Source organism: Hypanus sabinus, chromosome X2 (assembly GCF_030144855.1).
Source record: "Hypanus sabinus isolate sHypSab1 chromosome X2, sHypSab1.hap1, whole genome shotgun sequence".
Classification (NCBI taxonomy): domain Eukaryota; kingdom Metazoa; phylum Chordata; class Chondrichthyes; order Myliobatiformes; family Dasyatidae; genus Hypanus; species Hypanus sabinus.
In genome coordinates, this window is record NC_082739.1 from 18,957,787 (window position 1) to 18,977,985 (window position 20,199).

Sequence of the window (20,199 nt, forward strand, 5' to 3'; positions counted from 1 at the left end):
AACTTCTAGTATACTTCAAGTGAGGCATGAATATATCATATGGTAGCGTGATGATGTATGCAATTAACATATTTTTACATATAACCCATAATTAATTATTTAAACAAATGAGAATTCTTAATCAAGCAATATATATACAAGATTACTCAAATATTATTGAAATATTATTGAAATATTATTGAAATACTTCCTGCTTAGCTATAAACTCCAACTCAATAAGAGAATGCATCTCAACTATATACAGTATATTATATAATAGAATGATTATATGCAAATATTTACAGCATAGAAAATATTTTTAATTCATCCTGTTCAGGTCTAAAGATGTAATTGCAATGGAGGATTTCTTACTCTTGTGGGATAACGTCTTTGTTGACAAGGGATGTCAATCTGCTTGATAGGTGAAACTTGGGGCTGTAAAGCAATTTCAAGTTATGGGACCTCCTCCATGGTGATTGTGAGAGTTGACTCTGAGACTGCAGGAAATGGTTCTGACAGCTCTGGACAGCTTCCTTCTTTTCTCTCTCAGGATCTACATAGATCTCTTTATTTCTCACATTCCTTCTCTCTTTCAAACTATTCTCTTTCTCATTCACATTCTTTCTCTCCACCTCTTTCCTCCTTTTCCCTCCTCTTTCCTCCTTTTTGCCTTCCATTCATCCAACTGGGCTTTGGACTTTGCATCTACTTTCACACACAGCCTTTTGTCTCCTACTTGAAGTTCATGCAATAACCTTAATGCACAGAGTAAATTTAGGTTCTTTATACTCACAAAAGTGGAATGCTTGTAACTTTTCTGAAGCCCCTTGAACTCTCTTCCAGCTTAACGCTAAGCCACATTTGCAAGTAACTGCCTAATTAACATATCAGAACATTTCTCCTATACGTTGCCTTTAAGAACTGTTGTAGTCAGACCAGTGCTTTCGTCACTTTCATGATTCCTCTGAGCAGCTTTATCCTTCATGGGTCCAATATCCTTTCCAACCAGAGGCACAAAGGTTGGCACCAGTGCCTGTTTGTGCTTTGTTGGACAATGGTACATGGTGTTTGGCATGGAGAGAGTTGCAGCAGCATCTTGTCTGTACCTTTCTTAGTTCAGTTTCAGATGGCTTCATTTCAGTGGATGTGGCATGCAATTGGTGGATGGATCTCCTCCTGGTCCTCCTGTTTTTACCATGTAGAAGCTCATTGTGGCTTGTTGGCTGTTGTATTTTACAGTTATGAATGTCATTCCAACAGGAATGATCTTTTCTCCAGTCTAAGTTCTTAGTTGGATATCTGCAGGCTTCACTTTAGTATTTTTGAAAAGGTGTTCAAACTCATTTTGTGGGATGACCGAAACAACTGAACCAGTGTCTAACAACACACACAAAATGCTGGCGGAACACAGCAGGCCAGGCAGCATCTATAAGGAGAAGCGCTGTCGACGTTTCGGGCCGAGACCCTTTGTTAGGACTAACTGAAGGGAAAGATACTAAGACATTTTCTAATAATAATAATAATTTGTAATCTCTTAGTATCTTTCCCTTCAGTTAGTCCTGCCGAAGGGTCTTGGCCTGAAATGTTGACAGTGCTTCTCCTTATATACGCTGCCTGGCCTGCTGTGTTCCACCAGCATTTTGTGTGTGTTGTTTGAATTTCCAGCATCTGCAGATTTCCTCGTGTTTGAACCAGTGTCTAATTCCATTTTAATTAATTTTTCATTTACTTCTGGTGTAAGCCACATTGCTTATCTATTGCTAATTTTCACATTGTAAATCCCAAGGCTACTCAGTCCTGTGTCACTCTCATCATTATCAGATTTTTCACCAACAGCATGCAGATTATTGCTCTTTTTGAAACTGCAGCTTGACTTTATAATTTTTTTCTCTTCCCTGAGCAGTCCATTTATTCTTGTCTGCCCAAAATACTCTTTGAGTTTGTAACACCCAGGTTAAGATTTTTACTGCTCTGCTGTAGGTATTTCATTTTAGCAGTTCTTTGAAAGCAGTCTGCTTTCCTTTCAGCCTGCTTGGGTGTGAGCTGAAATAAGGGGCTTTGTTGTTCAATTTAGGAATGTTGTGTCAGCCAATCAGGATGGTGGAATTGTGAGCAGGTTATAGAGAATGCAGGGCGGAGAGGTCTTTTTGGCGGGAGCTGGGAGAAGATAGAAGGGAAGAAGCCTAAGGATGCTGTCCCTGTTGCACAAGGTGTTTAGTGCAGGTGAATGGCTTTTAGGAGAAAGGACCAATACTCCAGTGGGGGAGTTTGTTTGTTCAAGATGGATTTAGAACAACATTTCAGAAGGTGCTGTGTGCTTTCACACAGACCGTAGGTCCAGCGCATGAGTTAAAGACAACTGCAAGATGAGCTCCAACTTATGTGCATATTGGACTGTTTAATTATGCTGGACCTTTTTGTTTTTCTTTCTTTTTAATAACCTTAAGTTAACATTCAGAAGTATACTTCTTGCTGACAGGTGATTGCATGGGGGCAGTAAATTATGCAGAATTCCCACAGATTGGGGTCCGGGTGGACGAGACACCCCAATCTCATTGGTTTGGCAGGACCCAAGTCATATCAACCCTAGACGTATGGACTCTGAGAAAGGTGGTTTTCTCACTGCTGAGTCTAGTGGCTGTTGGCGAGGGGATAACTGGCCACATCTCTAGAGATACCCAGTAAAAAGTGGTATCATATGCGTCCTACTTTATTGCACTTTCTGCAAGTTTCACCTTTAAACATGCATTTATTTGTTGTATGTGAGCCCCTGCCACAATGGTAACACAATTTGTTTGGCCAGGCTGATTTCTGTTTAGACGCTGCAATTTTGTTCATACTCACTTCCATTCCTGACTGCAACTCAATTGTGTCTCTGACTGCTGTTTCCATTGATACAGTGATTTCAACGGCTCTTTTAAATATAAGTTGTGCTTCAGTTATGAGCCATTTTTGAATGATCCCTTATAGGATTCCACAGACTAAACAATCTCTCAGTGTATTATTAAGCCCATTACCAAACTGAAAGTGCTCAGATAATCTCTTCAATCTAGCTACATACGCTGAATTGGACTCTCCATCCTTTTGATTCTACTTATGAATCCTAAAGCGTTCTGCAATCAACAATTGTTTTGGTTCCAAATGTTCCTATATTACTTTGGCAATAGCAGCAAAGCTAGTTTCTGATGGTTTGGTTGGAGCAGTCAAACTTCAAGTGAACTGTATGCCCTTAAACCCAATGCACTCAGCAAAATTGGATCTTGCTTCTCATTAGCTATTTCATGTGCTTCAAAATACTGTTCCAATAGCTCAGTATACATGAGCCAATTACCCTTTGTGTAATCAAACACATCAATCTTTCTGATGTAGCCAGCCATTTTTGACTTTTTTAATCATTATAATCACTTTGTGCTCACTCTTGATGAATCCTGAATTCTTACATTTATGGCTTAAAAAAAAAACACAATCATTTTTTCCCCTCGAAAGGATATGTGCTGTGCTGCTCTGAACTTGACTATTCCTAGTTGTGCTGTTTTTTTTAAAAAAAAGTCGAACATCTTTTTTTAACAGGTTGGTAGCCGTCTCGGGTTCATTTTTAAAAAAAAATCCTCATCACTAATGTTATGTATTGTAACTTCAAAACATTAAACTAATTCAAATGAAGGTACGGGACTCCAAAATGTGGTGTAACTTCTAGTTTACTGTAAGTGAGGCATGCATGTATCACATGGTAGCATGATGGCATATGCAATTAATGTATTTTTCATATAACCTGTAATTAGTTATTTAAATGAATGAAAATGCTTTATCAAACAATATATATGCAAGATTACTCAAGTATTATTGAGATATTAAATACACAACACTGGCCATCTCCTTCCACAGATCCTGCCTGGCCCAATGAGTTCTTCCAGTGGTTGGTTTTTGCTTCAGATTCCAGCATTTATATTTGCTTGAGTCTCCAATCACGATAATCTATTTATATAGATTGATTATGTCATATTTTTATATGAAAATAGCATGTAATCATCTCTGTAAAGAAATATTGGACAGTATATCTGCAGGTGCTAATCCTGTGTCTTTGAAAAATGTACTGAAGAGCCACATGGAAAAGGAGAGATCCAAAGACAGAATTTTTAAATGAGGAGAAGAATTGTCATTGGAAATACGAGCTTTGTTGGGACAAGACCTTCCGTTTGTATGGGAGAGTGAGGAGAGTATCGATCAGAGTTGCAGGGAAATAGTCACCCTTAAGTTGCAGGAGGCGAGTAGCTGGGTGACTGTCAAGAGAAGGAATGGGACGGTGAATAGGCAGTTAGTGCAGAGCACCCCTGTGGCCATTCTCCTCAATAATAAATATACTGTTTTGGATACTGCTGTGTGGGATGACCTCCCAGGGGAATGCCACAGAGACCAGGTTACTTGCACTAAGCATGGGCCCATGGTGCAGAAGAGAAAGAGAGAGAAGAGGGTATTGGTAGTGATAGGGGATGCAATAGTGAGGGGAACAGGCAGGAGATTCTGTGGATGTGTTGCCTCCCAGGTACCAGGGTCAGGGATGTCTCAGATCATGTCCACAGCATTTTGGAGGGGGAAGGAGAACATCCAGAAGTCTGGGTACATATTGGTACCAATGGCATGGGAAGAAAAAACAAATGGGTCCTAAAGAGGGAACTTAGAGAGCTGGGCAGAAAACTGAGAAGCAGGACCTCCAGGGTAGTAATTTCTGGACTACTACCTGTGCCACATGCCAGTGAGGGTAGAAAAGGGATGGTTTGGCAGATAAATGTGTGACTAAGAACCTGGTGCAGGGGGTAGGGTTCAGGTTCTTGGATCATTGGGATCCCTTCTAGGGAGATATAATCTATACTAAAGGGACCAGTTGTACCTTAACCCAAGAGGGTCCAATATTCTCACAGGCAGGTTTGTTAGAGCTGTTGGAGAAGGTTTAAGCTAATTTGGCAGAAGGATAGGAACCAGAGTGAAGGGACTCAGGTTAGGACGGATAGTTTTTAAAAAAAGCATGCTGTCAGATAGTCAGGAAGGGCAGGCAGATGATAGGACATAATTGCAGCCAGTAGGGTGCATTAGGGATGCAGAATAAAAAAGGGTAGCAAATACAGTACTCAAAGTGTTATAGCTCAAAGCACAGAGTATAAGAAACAAGGTGGATAATCTTGTTGCACTTTTGCAGATTGTTGGGTATGATGTTGTGACCATCACTGAATCGTGGCTGAAAGATAGTTGTAGTTGGAAGCTGAATGTCCAAGGTTACAGATTGTATCAGAAGGATAGGAAGGTAGGTAGAGGGGGTGGCGTGGTTCTGCTGGTAAAGAATGACATCAAATAATTAGATAGCTGTGACATAGCATTTGACTATGTTGAATCCTTGTGGGTTGAGTTCAGAAACTACAAGGGTAAAAGGATCCTGATGGCAGTTATATACAGGCCTCCAAACAGTAGCTAGGATTTGAACTACAGAATACAACGGAAAATAGAAAAAACACGAGGAAATCTGCAGATGCTGGAAATTCAAACAACAACACACACAAAATGCTGGTAGAACACAGCAAGCTAGGCAGCATCAATAGGGAGAAGCGATGTCGACATTTCGGGCTGAGACCCTTCGTCAGGACTAACCGAAAGGAAAGATAGTAAGAGATTTGAAAGTAGAGGGGGGAGGGGGAAATGCAAAATGATAGGAGTAGACCGGAGGGGGTGGGATGAAGCTAAGAGCTGGAAAGGTGATTGGCGAAAGTGATACAGAGCTGGAGAAGGGAAAGGATCATAGGACAGGAGGCCTCAGGAGAAAGAAAGGGTGGGGAGCACCAGAGGGAGATGGGGAACAGGCAAACAACTAAATATGTCAGGGATGGGGTAAGAAGGGGAGGAGGGGCATTAACGGAAGTTAGAGAAGTCAATGTTCATGCCATCAGGTTGGCATAAGGTGTTGTTCCTCCAACCTGAGTTTGGATTCATTTTGACAATAGAGGAGGCCATGGATAGACATATCAGAATGGGAATGGGACGTGGAATTAAAATGTCTGGCCACTGGGAGATCCTGCTTTTTCTGGCGGACCGAGCGTAGGTGTTCAGTGAAACGGTCTCCCAGTCTGCGTCGGGTCTCGCCAATATATAAAAGGCCACACCGGGAGCACCGGACGCAGTATACCACACCAGCCGACTCACAGGTGAAGTGTCTCCTCACCTGGAAGGGATGTCTGGGGCCCTGAATGGTGGTGAGGGAGGAAGTGTAAGGGCAGGTGTAGCACTTGTTCCGTTTACAAGGATAAGTGCCAGGAAGGAGATCGGTGGGAAGGGATGGGGGGGGGGGAACAAGTGGACAAGGGAGTCGCGTAGGGAGCGATCCCTGCAAAAAGCAGAAGGGGGGGGAGGGAAAATGTGTTTGGTAGTGGGATCCCGTTGGAGATGGCGGAAGTTACGGAGAATTATATGTTGGACCTGGAGGCTGGTGGGGTGGTAGGTAATGACAAGGGGAACCCTTTCCCGAGTTGGGTGGCGGGTGGATGGGGTGAGGGTAGATGTGCGGGAAATGGGAGAGATGCGTTTGAGAGCAGAGTTGATGGTGGATGAAGGGAAGCCCCTTTGCTTAAAAAAGGAAGACATCTCCTTCATCCTGGAAAGAAAAGCCTCATCCCGAGAGCAGATGCGACTGAGATGGAGGAATTGTGAGAAGGGGATAGCCTTTTTGCAAGAGACCGGGTGGGAAGAGGAATAGTCCAGGTAGCTGTGGGAGTCCGTAGGTTTATAGTAGATATCAGTAGATAGGCTGTCTCCAGAGGTGGAGACAGAAAGATCAAGAAAGGGGAGGGAGGTGTCGGAAATGGACCAGGTAAATTTGAGGGCAGGGTGAAAGTTGGAGGCAAAGTTAATGAAGTCGACGAGCTCAGCACACGTGCAAGAGGCAGTGCCAACGCAGTCGTCGATGTAGCGAAGGAAAAGAGGGGGATGGATACCGGTATAGGCTTGGAACATGGACTGTTCCACAAAGCCAACAAAAAGGCAGGCATATCTGGGACCCATACGGGTGCCCATGGCTACACCCTTAGTTTGGAGGAAGTGAGAGGAGCCAAAGGAGAAATTATAAAAGAAAATAGAAAAGACATGTCAAAAGGGCAATCACGAGGAAATCTGCAGATGCTGGGAATTCAAGCAACACACACAAAACGCTGGTGAAACGCAGCAGACCAGGCAGCATCTATAGGGAGAAGCACTGTCGATGTTTTGGGACGTTTAGGACAATGTTATGATACTCCTGGGAGATTTTAACATGCAGGTTGATTGGGAAAATCAGATTGGTAATGGATCTCAAGAGAGTGAATTTGTTGAATGCCTATGAGATAGCTTTTTAGAGCAGCTTGTTGTTAAGCCTACCAGGGGAGCTGCTATACAGGATTGGATGTTATGTAATGAACCAGAGGTGATTAGGAAGCTTAAGGTAAAGGAACCCTTAAGAGACAGTAAGATTGAATTCAGTTTGAAATTTGATAGGGAGAAAGTGAAGTCTGACACAGGAGTATTTCAGTGGAGTAAAGGAAATTCCAGTGGTCTGAAAGAGGAATTGGCCAAAGTAAATTGGAAGGAGATGCTGGCAGGGATGGAGCAGAACAGCAATGGTGTGAGTTTCTGGGGAAAAATGAGGATGGTGCAGGGTAGATAAACAAAGAAATACTCAAATGGCCAAATAGCACGACTGTGGCTGACCAGAGAAGTCACAGCTAATATAAAGGCAAAAGAGAGGGCTTACAACAAAACAAAACTTAGTGGGATGATAGAGGAAGCTTTTAAAACCCACACAAAGCAACTAAAAGAATTATTAGGAGGGATAAGATGAAATATGAAAGCAAGCTAGCAAACAATATCAAGGTGGATAGAAAGAGCTTTTACAAGTACACAAAAAAAAATAAAAGTGATGAGGGTTTATAGCACCGCTATAAAATGAGGCCGGCGAAATAATAATGGGGAACAACGAGATGACATTTGAATGAAATGAGTATTTTCCGTCAGTCTGCACTGTGGAAGACACTAGCACTGTCCCAGGTGTTGAATGGTGTGAGGGAGGAGAAGTGGGTGCAGTTACTATTACAAAGGAGAAGGTGCTCAAAAAAACATACATAAGTCACCTGGACCAGATGAACTGCACCCTAGGGTTTTGAAACTGGTAGCGGTAGAGATTGTGAAGGCATTAGTAATCATCTTTCAAGAATCATTGGACTCTGGCATGGTTCCAGAGAACTGGAAGACTGCAAATTTCACTCCACTCTTTAAGAAAGGAGGGAGGCAGTAGAAATAAAATTATAGAGCAGTTAGCTTGACCTCAGTGGTCGGGAAGATGTTGGAGTCAATTATTAAGAATGAGGTTATGGTATATTTGGACAAGATAGGACAAGGTCAGCATGGTTTTCTTAAGGGAAAATCTTGCCTCACAAGCCTGTTGGAATTCTTTGAGGAGATTACAAGTAGGCTGGATAAAGGGAATGCAGTGGATGTTGTAAATTTGGACTTTCAGAAGGCCTTTGACAAGCTGCCACATTCAAGGCTGCTTACCAAGTTAAGAGCCCGTGGTATTACAGGAAAATTACTAGTATGGTTAGAGCATTGACAGATTAGTAGGAAGCAATGAGAGGGAATAAAAGGATCCTTTTCTGGTTGGCTGCCAGTGACTAGTGGTGTTTCACAGGGGTCGGTGTTTGAACCACATCTTTTTATGCTGTATATCAATGATTTAGATGATGGAATAGATGGATTCATTGCAAAGTTTGCAGATGATACAAAGATTGGTGGAGGGGTAGGTAGTGTTGAGGAAACATGAAGGCTGCAGAAAGACTTAGATCAATTTGGAAAATGGACAAGAAAGTAGCAAATGAAATATAATGTTGGAAAACACATGATCATGCACTATGGTAGGAGAAATAAATGTGCAGACTATTTTCTAAATGGGGAGAAAATCCAAAACCCTAAGATGCAAGGGGACTTGGGAGTCCTTGTGCAGAACACTCTAAAGCTTAACTTGCAGGTTGAGTTGGTGGTGAGGAAGATAAATGCCATGTCAGCATTTATTTCAAGAGGTCTAGAATTTAAGAGCAGAAATGTGATGCTGAGGCTTTATAAGGCACTGGTGAGGCCTCACCTTGAGTATTGTGAACAGTTTTGGGATCCTTATCTAAGAAAAGTTGTGCTGACATTGGAGAGAGTTCAGGTGAGGTTCAGAAAGATGAAAATAAAAAGGTTATCATTACAAAGAATGTTTGATGGCTCTGGGGGTAGGATTAATAGACAGCAAAGTCTCTTGCAGTTAATAAGTACATTGAAATATAACCTTAACAGTAAAAATTCTGAATATCATTCTGCTGGGGGTCTTGACTTTATGTTACGTTAAGCAGAGCAGAGATCAGCAACTTTACCTTGAAATGGCATGAGTCACTAATAACTTGGATATTGGATATCTAACAGACTCATGCTGTCACCTAAATATAACTGCAGTATAAATAAGACTTAAAACATTTTCTGTCTTACAACCTAGATAACTACAGCAGCTGTAACACATTGTTCCAGACTCATTATAATTATTTTTCTTTTTACTAATGCTGTTGTTCAAAATGTTTTCTTCGACATCACATTATTTAATGGAAACAAGTTCCCTTTTGCTTTGTCTCTGTGGCACTGATTTTGAAAATATGGTGCTTTACAATGCATCTCCACGCTTTGAGTGGAAAATAGAGCTTATTTCCTTCCCATGACTGTAATTTGGCTTCCAATTTTAGTGCCCTTTGGTAGCTAGTTTAATTTCCTCTGAATAGTATGTATATAATACTTCACAATTAGGCCCTTATTAGCCATAATTTCCTCAATATTTGTCACTGTAACCTGCTGTTAATTTATAATTGCCTTGATATTTGCTTTCATTCTGAATTCAATCCTCTGTTCTAACTGTAGTTGCCTGGGCAAAGTACAAATTGACCACTTCAGTGTTAATTAGAGGCCAACAGCCAGTAATTATTGCATTTATGATTCAGGCTATTCAATTAGACCCTATAGAACCCCATACACTTTACCTGGACTTCTGATTACAAGCTTACTAAATCTGAATTGCAATTGCTCATTGTGTTACAATAATTCTGAACTGAGGTTGCATGTATATAGTTAATGTAGATTTACATTTTCATTCTTAATAAGCTTTATTTTTCAACAAAGTAGTTTTTAATTTGCCCTAATCTCACTGTTTCTGGTAACTTTAGTCAAAAGTTAACTGGAAGGATGAGAGCCTTAACTTAAAAAGGCTAACATTCACAGTTACATTCATAAACACGCATAAGTTGTCATTTTTTCACTAGATAACTAAGCCTACTTTCTACAGAAGATACTTAATAGTCTCTGTGAAATATACTGTAAATTGAATTTAAAGCATTCCAAATAATTATCGCATTTACAATTCAGGCTATTCAATTAAACCCTATAGAACCCCGTGCATTTTCTGGCCGAATTGCGTCTCCCCCAATCATATCCTTCCTTGGCTTTCAAACTTCACAAGTTTATCAATGGAACCTTTATTTTAGCCTGTTGATGGAGATAATGGGGGATTGTTTGGGTTGAGACTGTTGAAAGTGTGAAGATGGGGTGAGTAGAGAGCAGAATGTGGGATGGCGAAGTGGAGGTGAAAAGAAGTTATTTTGTGGATTGCAAGATGGACACAAGGTTTGGGTAGCAAACTGAGGAGATGAGATTTATAGCTTTAGAATTTAGAAATCTGTGGTTTAGTTGGCAATACATTTGCATCTAGCTAGCTGGTGGTGTGATGGCATCCACAATGGACTTCGAGGCAAGTGGTCCCGGGATTGAATCTGACCAATTCCTTGCACGCTTTCCATCCGTGCTGGGTTGAGCTTTGAGCTAGCAACTTGGCCTCATAAAATGCAAAAAAAACAGCAAGGTTGCCTCTTAATGAACCACAAGGCATGGAAAGAAACAACAAACCCACTTCCAAATCTGAATCAGGAGGTTATGGGTCAAGTTCTGCAAAGTATGAAGAACAAATCTTGATAGAACTTTGTCAATTGTTGAAGGTGTGCTGCACTGTCATAGGGGCCTGCACTCTCGAGGTAGTGATTACATTGTGTACACACTTGTACATCTCTCTTTGACATTGCTTTATACTTTGTATCAGATTTCATATGGTATATTCCCCTGAAAGAGTTACTCTAAGAGTGCGTCCATTGGAGTGCATATCTTCTCTCTTTGGTTGTCCATCAGAATTCGATGACAACGTCCACTCCTTTAATGGTGAGATCTTTGATGACTTTACAGTCCTATCCTGGACCCACAAGTTCTATTGCAGGTGGGACATGTACATGTGGTAGTGGTGGTAGTGATGGCAACCATGGCTGCATTTCTCCTGGCTCTCTTCTGCTGTCTTCTGGTTGTCCTTTCCATCTCCAGAATACAAACCCTGTCCCTACACAGGTGTTGCCAAGTGTTACGGTCAGCAGCAACATCCTTCAGGTCCTCTGGTCTGATCTTGCACTTCCTTAAAGCATTCTTCATCTGATCCTTATAGCGTTTCTTTGGCCTTCCAGCTGAGCGTCGACCTTGATGTAGCTGGCCGTATAACACTCTGTGGAGTAGCCGACGTGGGGGCATCCTTATCACGTGCCCCAGCCACTGCAGCTGACGCTGGGTGATCATGGCCTCAATACTTCTGCAGTTGGTCTTTACAAGTATTTCAGTGTGAGGCACCCGCTCATGCCAAGTAATTTCCAGGATGCACTGAAGGCAACTTATGTGGAAGCACTCCAAGGACTTGTCCGTTGAGACAAGGCTAAGAAGTGCATATCCAGCAACATTCTCTGCCCTCTTTCACCTCTATAAACAAAGCAAAACTGAACACACATTTTCAGTCATATATGAAAATATAGCCAAAAGCTGCAGAATTCTCTACCCTGGCAAATTGAGAGCAAGTTTACATATGGAGGATCAGAAAGGATCATCAGAAGGTAATGAAAGCTCAGAAAGGAAGGAGGGAAAAGAGGAGAGCAGTAGTGATGGAGGATTCGATAGTTAGGGGGACAGATAAGATTCTGTGGGAGAGATCGAGAATCTTGGATGGTCTATTGCCTCCCTGGTGCCAGGGTCCACGATATCTTGGATCAAGTTCTTGGTGTTCGCAGGATGGAGGGTGAGCAGCTAGTTGTCGTGGTCCATGTAGGGACCACTGACGAGGCTAGGAAAAAGGAGGAGGTCCTGCAAAGTGAGTTTTGGAAGTTAGGTGCAAAGTTGAAGGACAGTATCTCCAGGGTTGCAATCTCAGGATTGCCATCCATGCCATGTGCTAGCGAGGCTGGAAATAGGAAGGTAATGCAGTTAAATACATGGCTAAGGAGATGGTGCAGGAGGGAGAGCTTCATGTTTCTGGACAATTGCGCTTTGTTCCAGAGAAGGTGGCAACTGTTCCAACGGGATAGTTTGCACCTGAACTGGAAGGGGACTAACATCCTTGCAGGTAGGTTATCTAATGCTGCTCGGGGGGGGGGGGGGGGAACCAGAGTGTTAGAACAGATGGTGAGGTGGAGGAGGATAAAAGTCATGTGAGGACTGCTTGTGGACAGAAATCAAAGGTTTGTATGTGATAGAAATGTTCTCAGGTACCAAAGTGAAGAGACTGGGGAAAGGGAGGTTGGCTCACAAATAGAGAAAGATAGGAGACAGCATGTGAGGGAGGCTAGGCAGGTGATAGAGAAGGGACTCACTCAGACCGATGGTTTAAGATGTGTCTATTTTAATGCAAGAAGCATCATGAACAAAGCGGATGAACTTAGAGCATGGATCAGTACTTGGAGCTATGATGTTGTGGCCATTACAGAGAATTGGATGGTGCAGGGGCAGGAATGGCTACTTCAAGTGCCAGGCTTTAGATGTTTCAGAAAGTACAGGGAGGGAGGCAAAAGAGGTGGGGGCATGGCACTGTTGATCAGAGATAGTGTCACAGTTGCAGAAAAGGAGGAAGTCATGGAGGGATTGTCTGCGGAGTCTCTGTGGGTGGAAGTTAGGAACAGGAAGGGGTCAATAACTCTACTGGGTGTTTTTTATAGACTACCCAGTAGTAACAGAGACATCAAGGAGAAGGTAGGGAGACAGATTCTGCAAAGGTATAATAATAACGAGGTTGTTGTGGTGGGAGATTTTAATTTCCCAAATATAGATTGGCATCTCCCTAGAGTGAGGGGTTTAGATGAGGTAGAGTTTGTTAGTTGTGTTAAGGAAGGTTTCTTGACACAATATGTAAATAAGCCTACAAGAGAAAAGGCTGTACTTGATTTAGTATTGGGAAATTAACCTGGTCAGATGTCAGATCTCTCAGTGGGAGAACATTTTGGAGATAGTGATCATAATTCTATCTCCTTTAACATGGCATTGGAGAGAGATAGGAACAGACAAGTTAGAAAAGCGTTTAATTGGAGTAAGAGGAATTATGAGGCTGTCAGGCAAGAAACTGGAAGCTTAAATTGGAAACAGATGTTCTCAAGGAAAAGTATGGAAGAAATGTGGCAAACATTCAGGGAATATTTGTGTGGAGTTCTGCATAGGTATATTCCAATGAGACAGGGAAGTTATGGTAGGGTGCAGGATCCGTGGTGTACAAAGGCTGTAATAAATCTGGTCAAGAAAAAAAGAAAAGCTTACAAAAGGTTCAGAGAGCTAAGTAATGTTAGAGATCTAGAAGATTATAAGGCTAACAGGAAGGAGCTTAAAAAGGAAATTAAGAGAGCCAGAAGGGGACATGAGAAGACCCTGGTGGGCAGAATTAAGGAAAACCCCAAGGCATTCTACAAGTATGTGAAGACCAAGAGGATAAGATGTGAAAGAATAGGACCTATCAAATGTGACAGTGGGAAAGTGTGTATGGAACCAGAGTAAATAGCAGAGGTGCTTAATGAATACTTTACTTCAGCATTCACTATGGAAAAGGCTCTTGGTGTTAATAGTAATGACTTGCAGTAGATTGAAAAGCTTGAGCATGTAGATATTAAGAAAGAGGATGTACTGGAGATTTTGAAAAACATCAAGTTGGGTAAGTCACCGGGCCTGGATGAGATGTACCCCAGGCTACTGTGGGAGGTGAGGGAGGAGATTGCTGAGCCGCTGCATCATCAATCAGGCTGGGAGAGGTTCCAGAGGATTGGAGGGTTGCGGATGTTGTTCCTTTATTCAAGAAAGGGAGTAGAGATAGCCCAGGAAATTATAGACCAGTGATTCTTACTTCAGTGGTTGGTAAATTGATGAAGAAGATCCTGAGAGGCAGGACTTATGAACATTTGGAGGCATAATATGATTAGGAATAGTCAGTGTGGCTTTGTCAAAGGCAGGTTGTGCCTTACGAACCTGATTGAATTTTTTGAGGATGTGACTAAACACATTGTTGAAGGAAGAGCAGTAGATGTAGTGTATATGGATTTCATCAAGGCATTTGATAAGGTACCCATGCATGAGAAAGTGAGGAGGCATGGGATCCAAGGGGACATTGCTTTGTGGATCTAGAACTGGCTTGCCCACAGAAGGCAAAGAGTGGTTGTAGACAGGTCATATTCTGCATGGAGACCGGTGACCAGTGGTGTGCCTCAGGGATCTGTTCTAGGACCCCTACTCTTTGTAATTTTTATAAATGACCTGGATGAGGAAATGGAGGGATGGATTAGTAAATTTGCTGATGACACAAAGGTTGGAGGTGTTGTGGATAATGTAGAGGGCTGACAAAGGTTACAGCGGACATCGATAGGATGCAAAACTGGGCTGAGAAGTGGCAGATGTAGTTCAACCCAGATAAGTGTGATGTGGTTCATTTTGGTAGGTCAAATATGATGGCAGAATATAGTATTAATGGTAAGACTCTTGGCAGTGTGGAAGATCAGAGGGATCTTGGGGTCCGAGTCCACAGGATGCTCAAAGCTGCTGCGCAGGTTGATTGTGTGGTTAAGAAGGAATATGGTGTATTGGCCTTCATCAATTCATGGAATTGAATTTAGGAGCCGAGGTATAATGTTGCAGCTATAAAGGAAAAAAATAAAAAACACAAAATGCTGGCAGAACTCAGCAGGCCAGACAGCATCTATGGGAGGAGGTAATAATGACGTTTTGGGCCGAAACCCTTCATCAGGAGTGAAGTAACATGGGATGGTTGAGGGGAGATAAGAAGTGGGGGGAGGGATGAAGTAGAGAGCTGGGAAGTGATAGGCTGGAGGGAAATGGGCTAGGGGGGAAGGTGGAGAATTATGGGAAATAAAAGAGAAAGAAAGGTAGGGCTGGGGGGGAGAGTTTATAGTGAGGGGGGAAAAAGAGAGAGAAAGAGAACCAGACTAAAATAATAGATAGGGATGGGGGTAAGGGTGGGGGGCAGGGGTATCAACAGAGGTCAGTGAGTCGGATGTTCATGCCGGCAGGAAGGAGGCTACCTAGGCGGGAGATAAGGTATTGCTCCATCGACCTCCGTGTGGCCTCATCTTGACGGTAGAGGAGGCCATGGACAGACATGTCGGAGTGGGAGTGGTCTGTGGAATTGAAGTGTGTGGCCACAGGGAGATCCCACCACTGCTGGAGGATTGAGCATCGGTGTTCGGTGAAACAGTCTCCCAGTCTGCGGCGGGTCTCCCCAATGTATAAATGGCCACATCTGGAGCACCGGATACAGTATATCACCCCAGTTGACTTGCAGGTGAAGTGGTGCCTCACCTGAAAGGACTGTCTAGGGCCTGGGATGGTGGTGAGGGAAGAAGTGTGGGGGCAGGTGTAGCACTTCTTCCGTTTGCAGGGATGAATGCCCGGAGAGAGGTCTGTGGAAAGGGATGGGGGGGGGGGGGGATGAATGGACAAGGGAGTTGTGTAGGGAGCGATCCCTGCAGAAAGCCGAGAGTAGGGGGGAGGGGAAGATGTGGTTGGTGGTGGGATCACGTAGGAGGTGGCGGAAGTTACAGAGGATTACAAGTTGGATCTGTAGGCTGGTAGGCTGATAGGTGAGGACCAGGGGGACTCTATCCCTGGTGGGCTGGCAGGGGGATGGGGTGAGGGCAGAGGTACTTGAAATATGGGAGACGCGATGGAGGGCAGAGTTGATAGTGGATGAAGGGAAGCTCCTTTCTTTAAAAAAGGAAGACATCTCCTTTGTCCTAGAATGAAAGGCCTCATCCTGAGAGCAGATGCGGCGGAGGCGGAGGAATTGAGAGAAAGGGATATAGGACCCTGGTCAGATCCCACTTGGAGTACTGTGCTCAGTTTTGGTCGCCTTACTACAGGAAGGATGTGGAAGCCATAGAAAGGGTGCAGAGGGGATTTACAAGGATCTTGCCTGGATTGGGGAGATGCCTTATGAGGATAGCCTTTTCTCCTTGGAGTGACGGAGGATGAGAAGTGACCTGACAAAGGCGTACAAGATGATGAGAGGCATTGATCGTGTGGATAGTCAGAGGCTTTTTCCCAGGGCTGAAGTGGTTGCCACAAGACGACACAGTTTTAAGGTGCTGGGGAGAATGTACAGAGGAGATGACAGGGGTAATTTTTTTTTACTTGGAGAGTGGTGAGTGCGTGGAATGGGCTGCCGGCAAAGGGGGTGGTGGCAGATACAATAAGGTCTTTTAAGAGACTCCTGGATAGGTACATGGAGCTTAGGAAAATAGAGTGCTATGGGTAAGCCTAGTAATTTCTAGGGTAGGGACATGCTCGGCACAACCTTGTGGGCCGAAGGGCCTGTATTGTGCTGTAGGTTCTCTATGTTTCTATAAGGTTGCTCCTCAGAAACATGTGCACAGTTGATATGGATTTTTTTCTAAGCTTCAGTGCATTTCTGTCACATTTAATCCATAGGTTTTCCCATGCTAAAATATTTGTGAAGGTTATTTGTGAAACTGTACAACAAATAGCGCCACTCAGAGTGTTCCAGAGGTACTGCAAATAAACTGTTCTGTTGAAAGCAGCCTGGGCTTTCCGCAGTGGATCTAATTAGGTGAAAATGCCACTCCGATTATTTTGCTGAACAAGTGGAAACCAGTTAAGTCACATATTTTCAAAGGATTGCTTTTAAAGAAAGTCTTTTTTTTAAGTTCGCCGATTTCTATGGACATCCCCAAGCCAACTAAAATAAAAAGCAAAATATTGGAGAAAATCAGGTTGTTCAGAAACTCGGAGGGAGAGAAACAGAGTCATCACTTCCGACTGATGATTTTTCTTTGGAACTGCAGCAGATTACTGACCAATTTAAGATAAGAAGGGATTAGCATTCATCTGAGGTCTGGGACAGTGTAATATAAATAGATTCAGAAGTGAACAATGCTACATTTCCTTTACTTGCACGTGTCATAGGGAGTTACTTTGACTTTAATCAGTAGTACAAAATGTGCCATATTAGCTGAACTGCTCATTGAGCATCTTTTACTGACTGATGTATCCCTAAAATAAAACTGACATTTAACAAAGGAAAAAAAAATGACATGAAGAACCAATAGAAAATTAGGTGATTTGGGGTCAGTGCTGAGGAACAGTGAAAATAGAAAGCATAGGGGCCAGGGAAATAGGCACTGCTTGTGAAGGTTATCTTAAGCAGTTTGTTCACTAATACAGTGGCCACTTTATTAGGTACACCTGTACACCTGCTCGCTAATGCAAATATCTAATCAGCCAATCATGTGGCAGCACCTCAATGCATAAACACATGCAGGCATGGTCACGAGGTTCAGTTGTTGTTCAGACAAAACATCAGAATGAAGAAGAGGTGTGATCTAAGGGAGATTGATCTTGGAATGATTGTTGATGCTAGATGGGGTGGTTTAAGTATCTTAGAAGCTGCTGTTCTTCTGGGATTTTCATGCTCAATGGTCTCTAGAGTTTAGAGAATGATGCAAAAAGCTAAAGCAGCCAATGAGTGGCAGTTCTGTGGGAGAAAATGCCTTGTTAATGAGAGAGGTCATAGAATGGCCAGAGAGGTTCAAGCTGACAGGAAGGCGACAGTAACTCAAATAATCACACATTACAACAGTGGTGTGCAGAAGAGCATCTCAGAATGCACAATATGTTCAACCTTAAAGTGGATGGACAACAGCAGCAGAAGGCCACAAAGGTACATTCTGTGGCCACTTTGTTGGGTAGGAGGTACCTAATAATGTGGCCACTAGTGTAGATGCTGCTTTGTACATTCTTTATTATCCCTAAACTGAGAAATGGTTCAGAATCAACCCTAATTGTAAGTCTGGGGTGCTAATTGGACTGGGTGAAGTTGGTGGGATGGGTTGTTAACAGCAGTCAACTCATCACTATTAATTAAACCAATTTGCCTTTTAATTGAAGGTGAATTCCTCGGTTGCTATGTTGCTGTTTGAACTCGTGTCTCTGAATTGTTATCCAAGCTTGGTCACTGATTCACCATCCTAAGCATGATGTCCCTCTCCTTGAGCCACTTTGTCAATGGCTTTCCACATGTTCCAAGACAAGGATTGGGCTTGTTCACCGATGGCCTAGACCATCCTAGGACAATTTTACATTTACAGCACATACAATCCAAACATTGATCACCTCCAACTATCTTTTGAATGGTGCTCACTCTCTTTTGTCTTGTTCCTATGGAGGCAATGTACTTTTTGTATGTTTTCAATTCCCCTAGTGTTATCAGTGTTGCATTCTACATCTCCCTCCTTGGATAACTTTGTTTTAACATTGTACAGATATTCTGAATATTATAATCATCATGATGTTTTACTATCTGTCTCTCACACAGTCATTAACTCTCAGACTAGGGGCTGTATTGACTTGACTGTCCTTTCTGATCAGTTTCAATGAAATAATTCCTACAATTCTTGGTCCATGCCAGCAGCTTTAGGCTTCTGAATCTAGCCGCACCAGCTTTACCTGGATGTGTTAAGCTGGGCGTTTCTCCAGACTCCTGATCTAATATTTCACCCCATGTTCAGTGAAGAACCATTCAGTATGGACCTTTCATGCCCCATTTCTTTCCCCCACTGCACTAGTCAAACTTATAGTTAGGAATAGGTCCCTCTTGAACTATCATCTGTAGATAGTTCTATGGTTGAAATTAATCCTGGGAGGTGATGTATGGTGGCAACAAAAGGCTGCTGATGATTACATTTGACAAGAAATATAGATGGAGCGTGGGATCAAATACAGCATGTGGAACAGAAGAAGGTGGGATCAGCAGGAGGATGTGTGGGTTTTGGGCAGATGGAGTAGTGATGGAGTCTGATGAGTGTAGCAAGAACAGGATCAATCAGAAAGGGGGGGGGAAGGGAAAAAGGATGTAGGTTACTTGCGGTTGGAGAATTCAGTATTCATACTGGTGGGTTGTTGAACAAAGCCTGGGAATTATAGTGCCAAGTAATTGTATGTGGTGGCATGAATTTAGGAGTTGATATGACTGGAAAGGTGGGGGGGGGGGTGAATTCTGAGACACATCTGAGATGACAGATTATGGTCAAGACCAAGCAAAAGTGGACAGAAACAGCATTCCAGGGAAGTTTAAAAACACAGATGTTGGTAACAAACTTTGCACAGAGGCTAGAACCATTGTTCACCAATTTCCATGCATGGCTCAGAGGAACTCGATAAACTTCAGCTTTATGTAAAACTTCACTCTGTATTTAGAATGTTTAAGTTGACAAGCACCCCAAACAGAAAACAAATACAGTACCTTATCTGGAAACAGGACCATTGACCAAGCTTCCTTAGAGTGAGGCTCTGGCAAATGGATCCACTAGGAAAACTCACACTTGTTGGGGGCTTGAGTGCCAGGGACAGTATCTGATGTTGTTATCAATCTCTTCTTGTGAATAGAATGGTTATGGGAGAGACAATTTTCTGGTGTTTCAACAAGAGATGGAAATTGACAGTTAAATAAAATAGAGAACATTAGGTGAACTATAAACCACGATGTGTGATATATTCATAGGGCAATATGCAAATTGTAAAACAATATCCCTTGGTGACGTGAATTTTAAAGGTTGTGATAATGTCAGTTGTAAATGGTCAACTATTGAACCTTGTGATTCAGAGGTAGCCAAATAGTAAAGATTCAATATGAGAACACTTTCACCTTAAGCTGTGGAACATAGAATTAGACAGACCCCTCTTAATCTTTTATTTCAGAGTAGTGTAATGTTGTAACTGTAAGGTAAAATGAGGAGCAAAGGTAAATTAAGGGTTAAATAATTG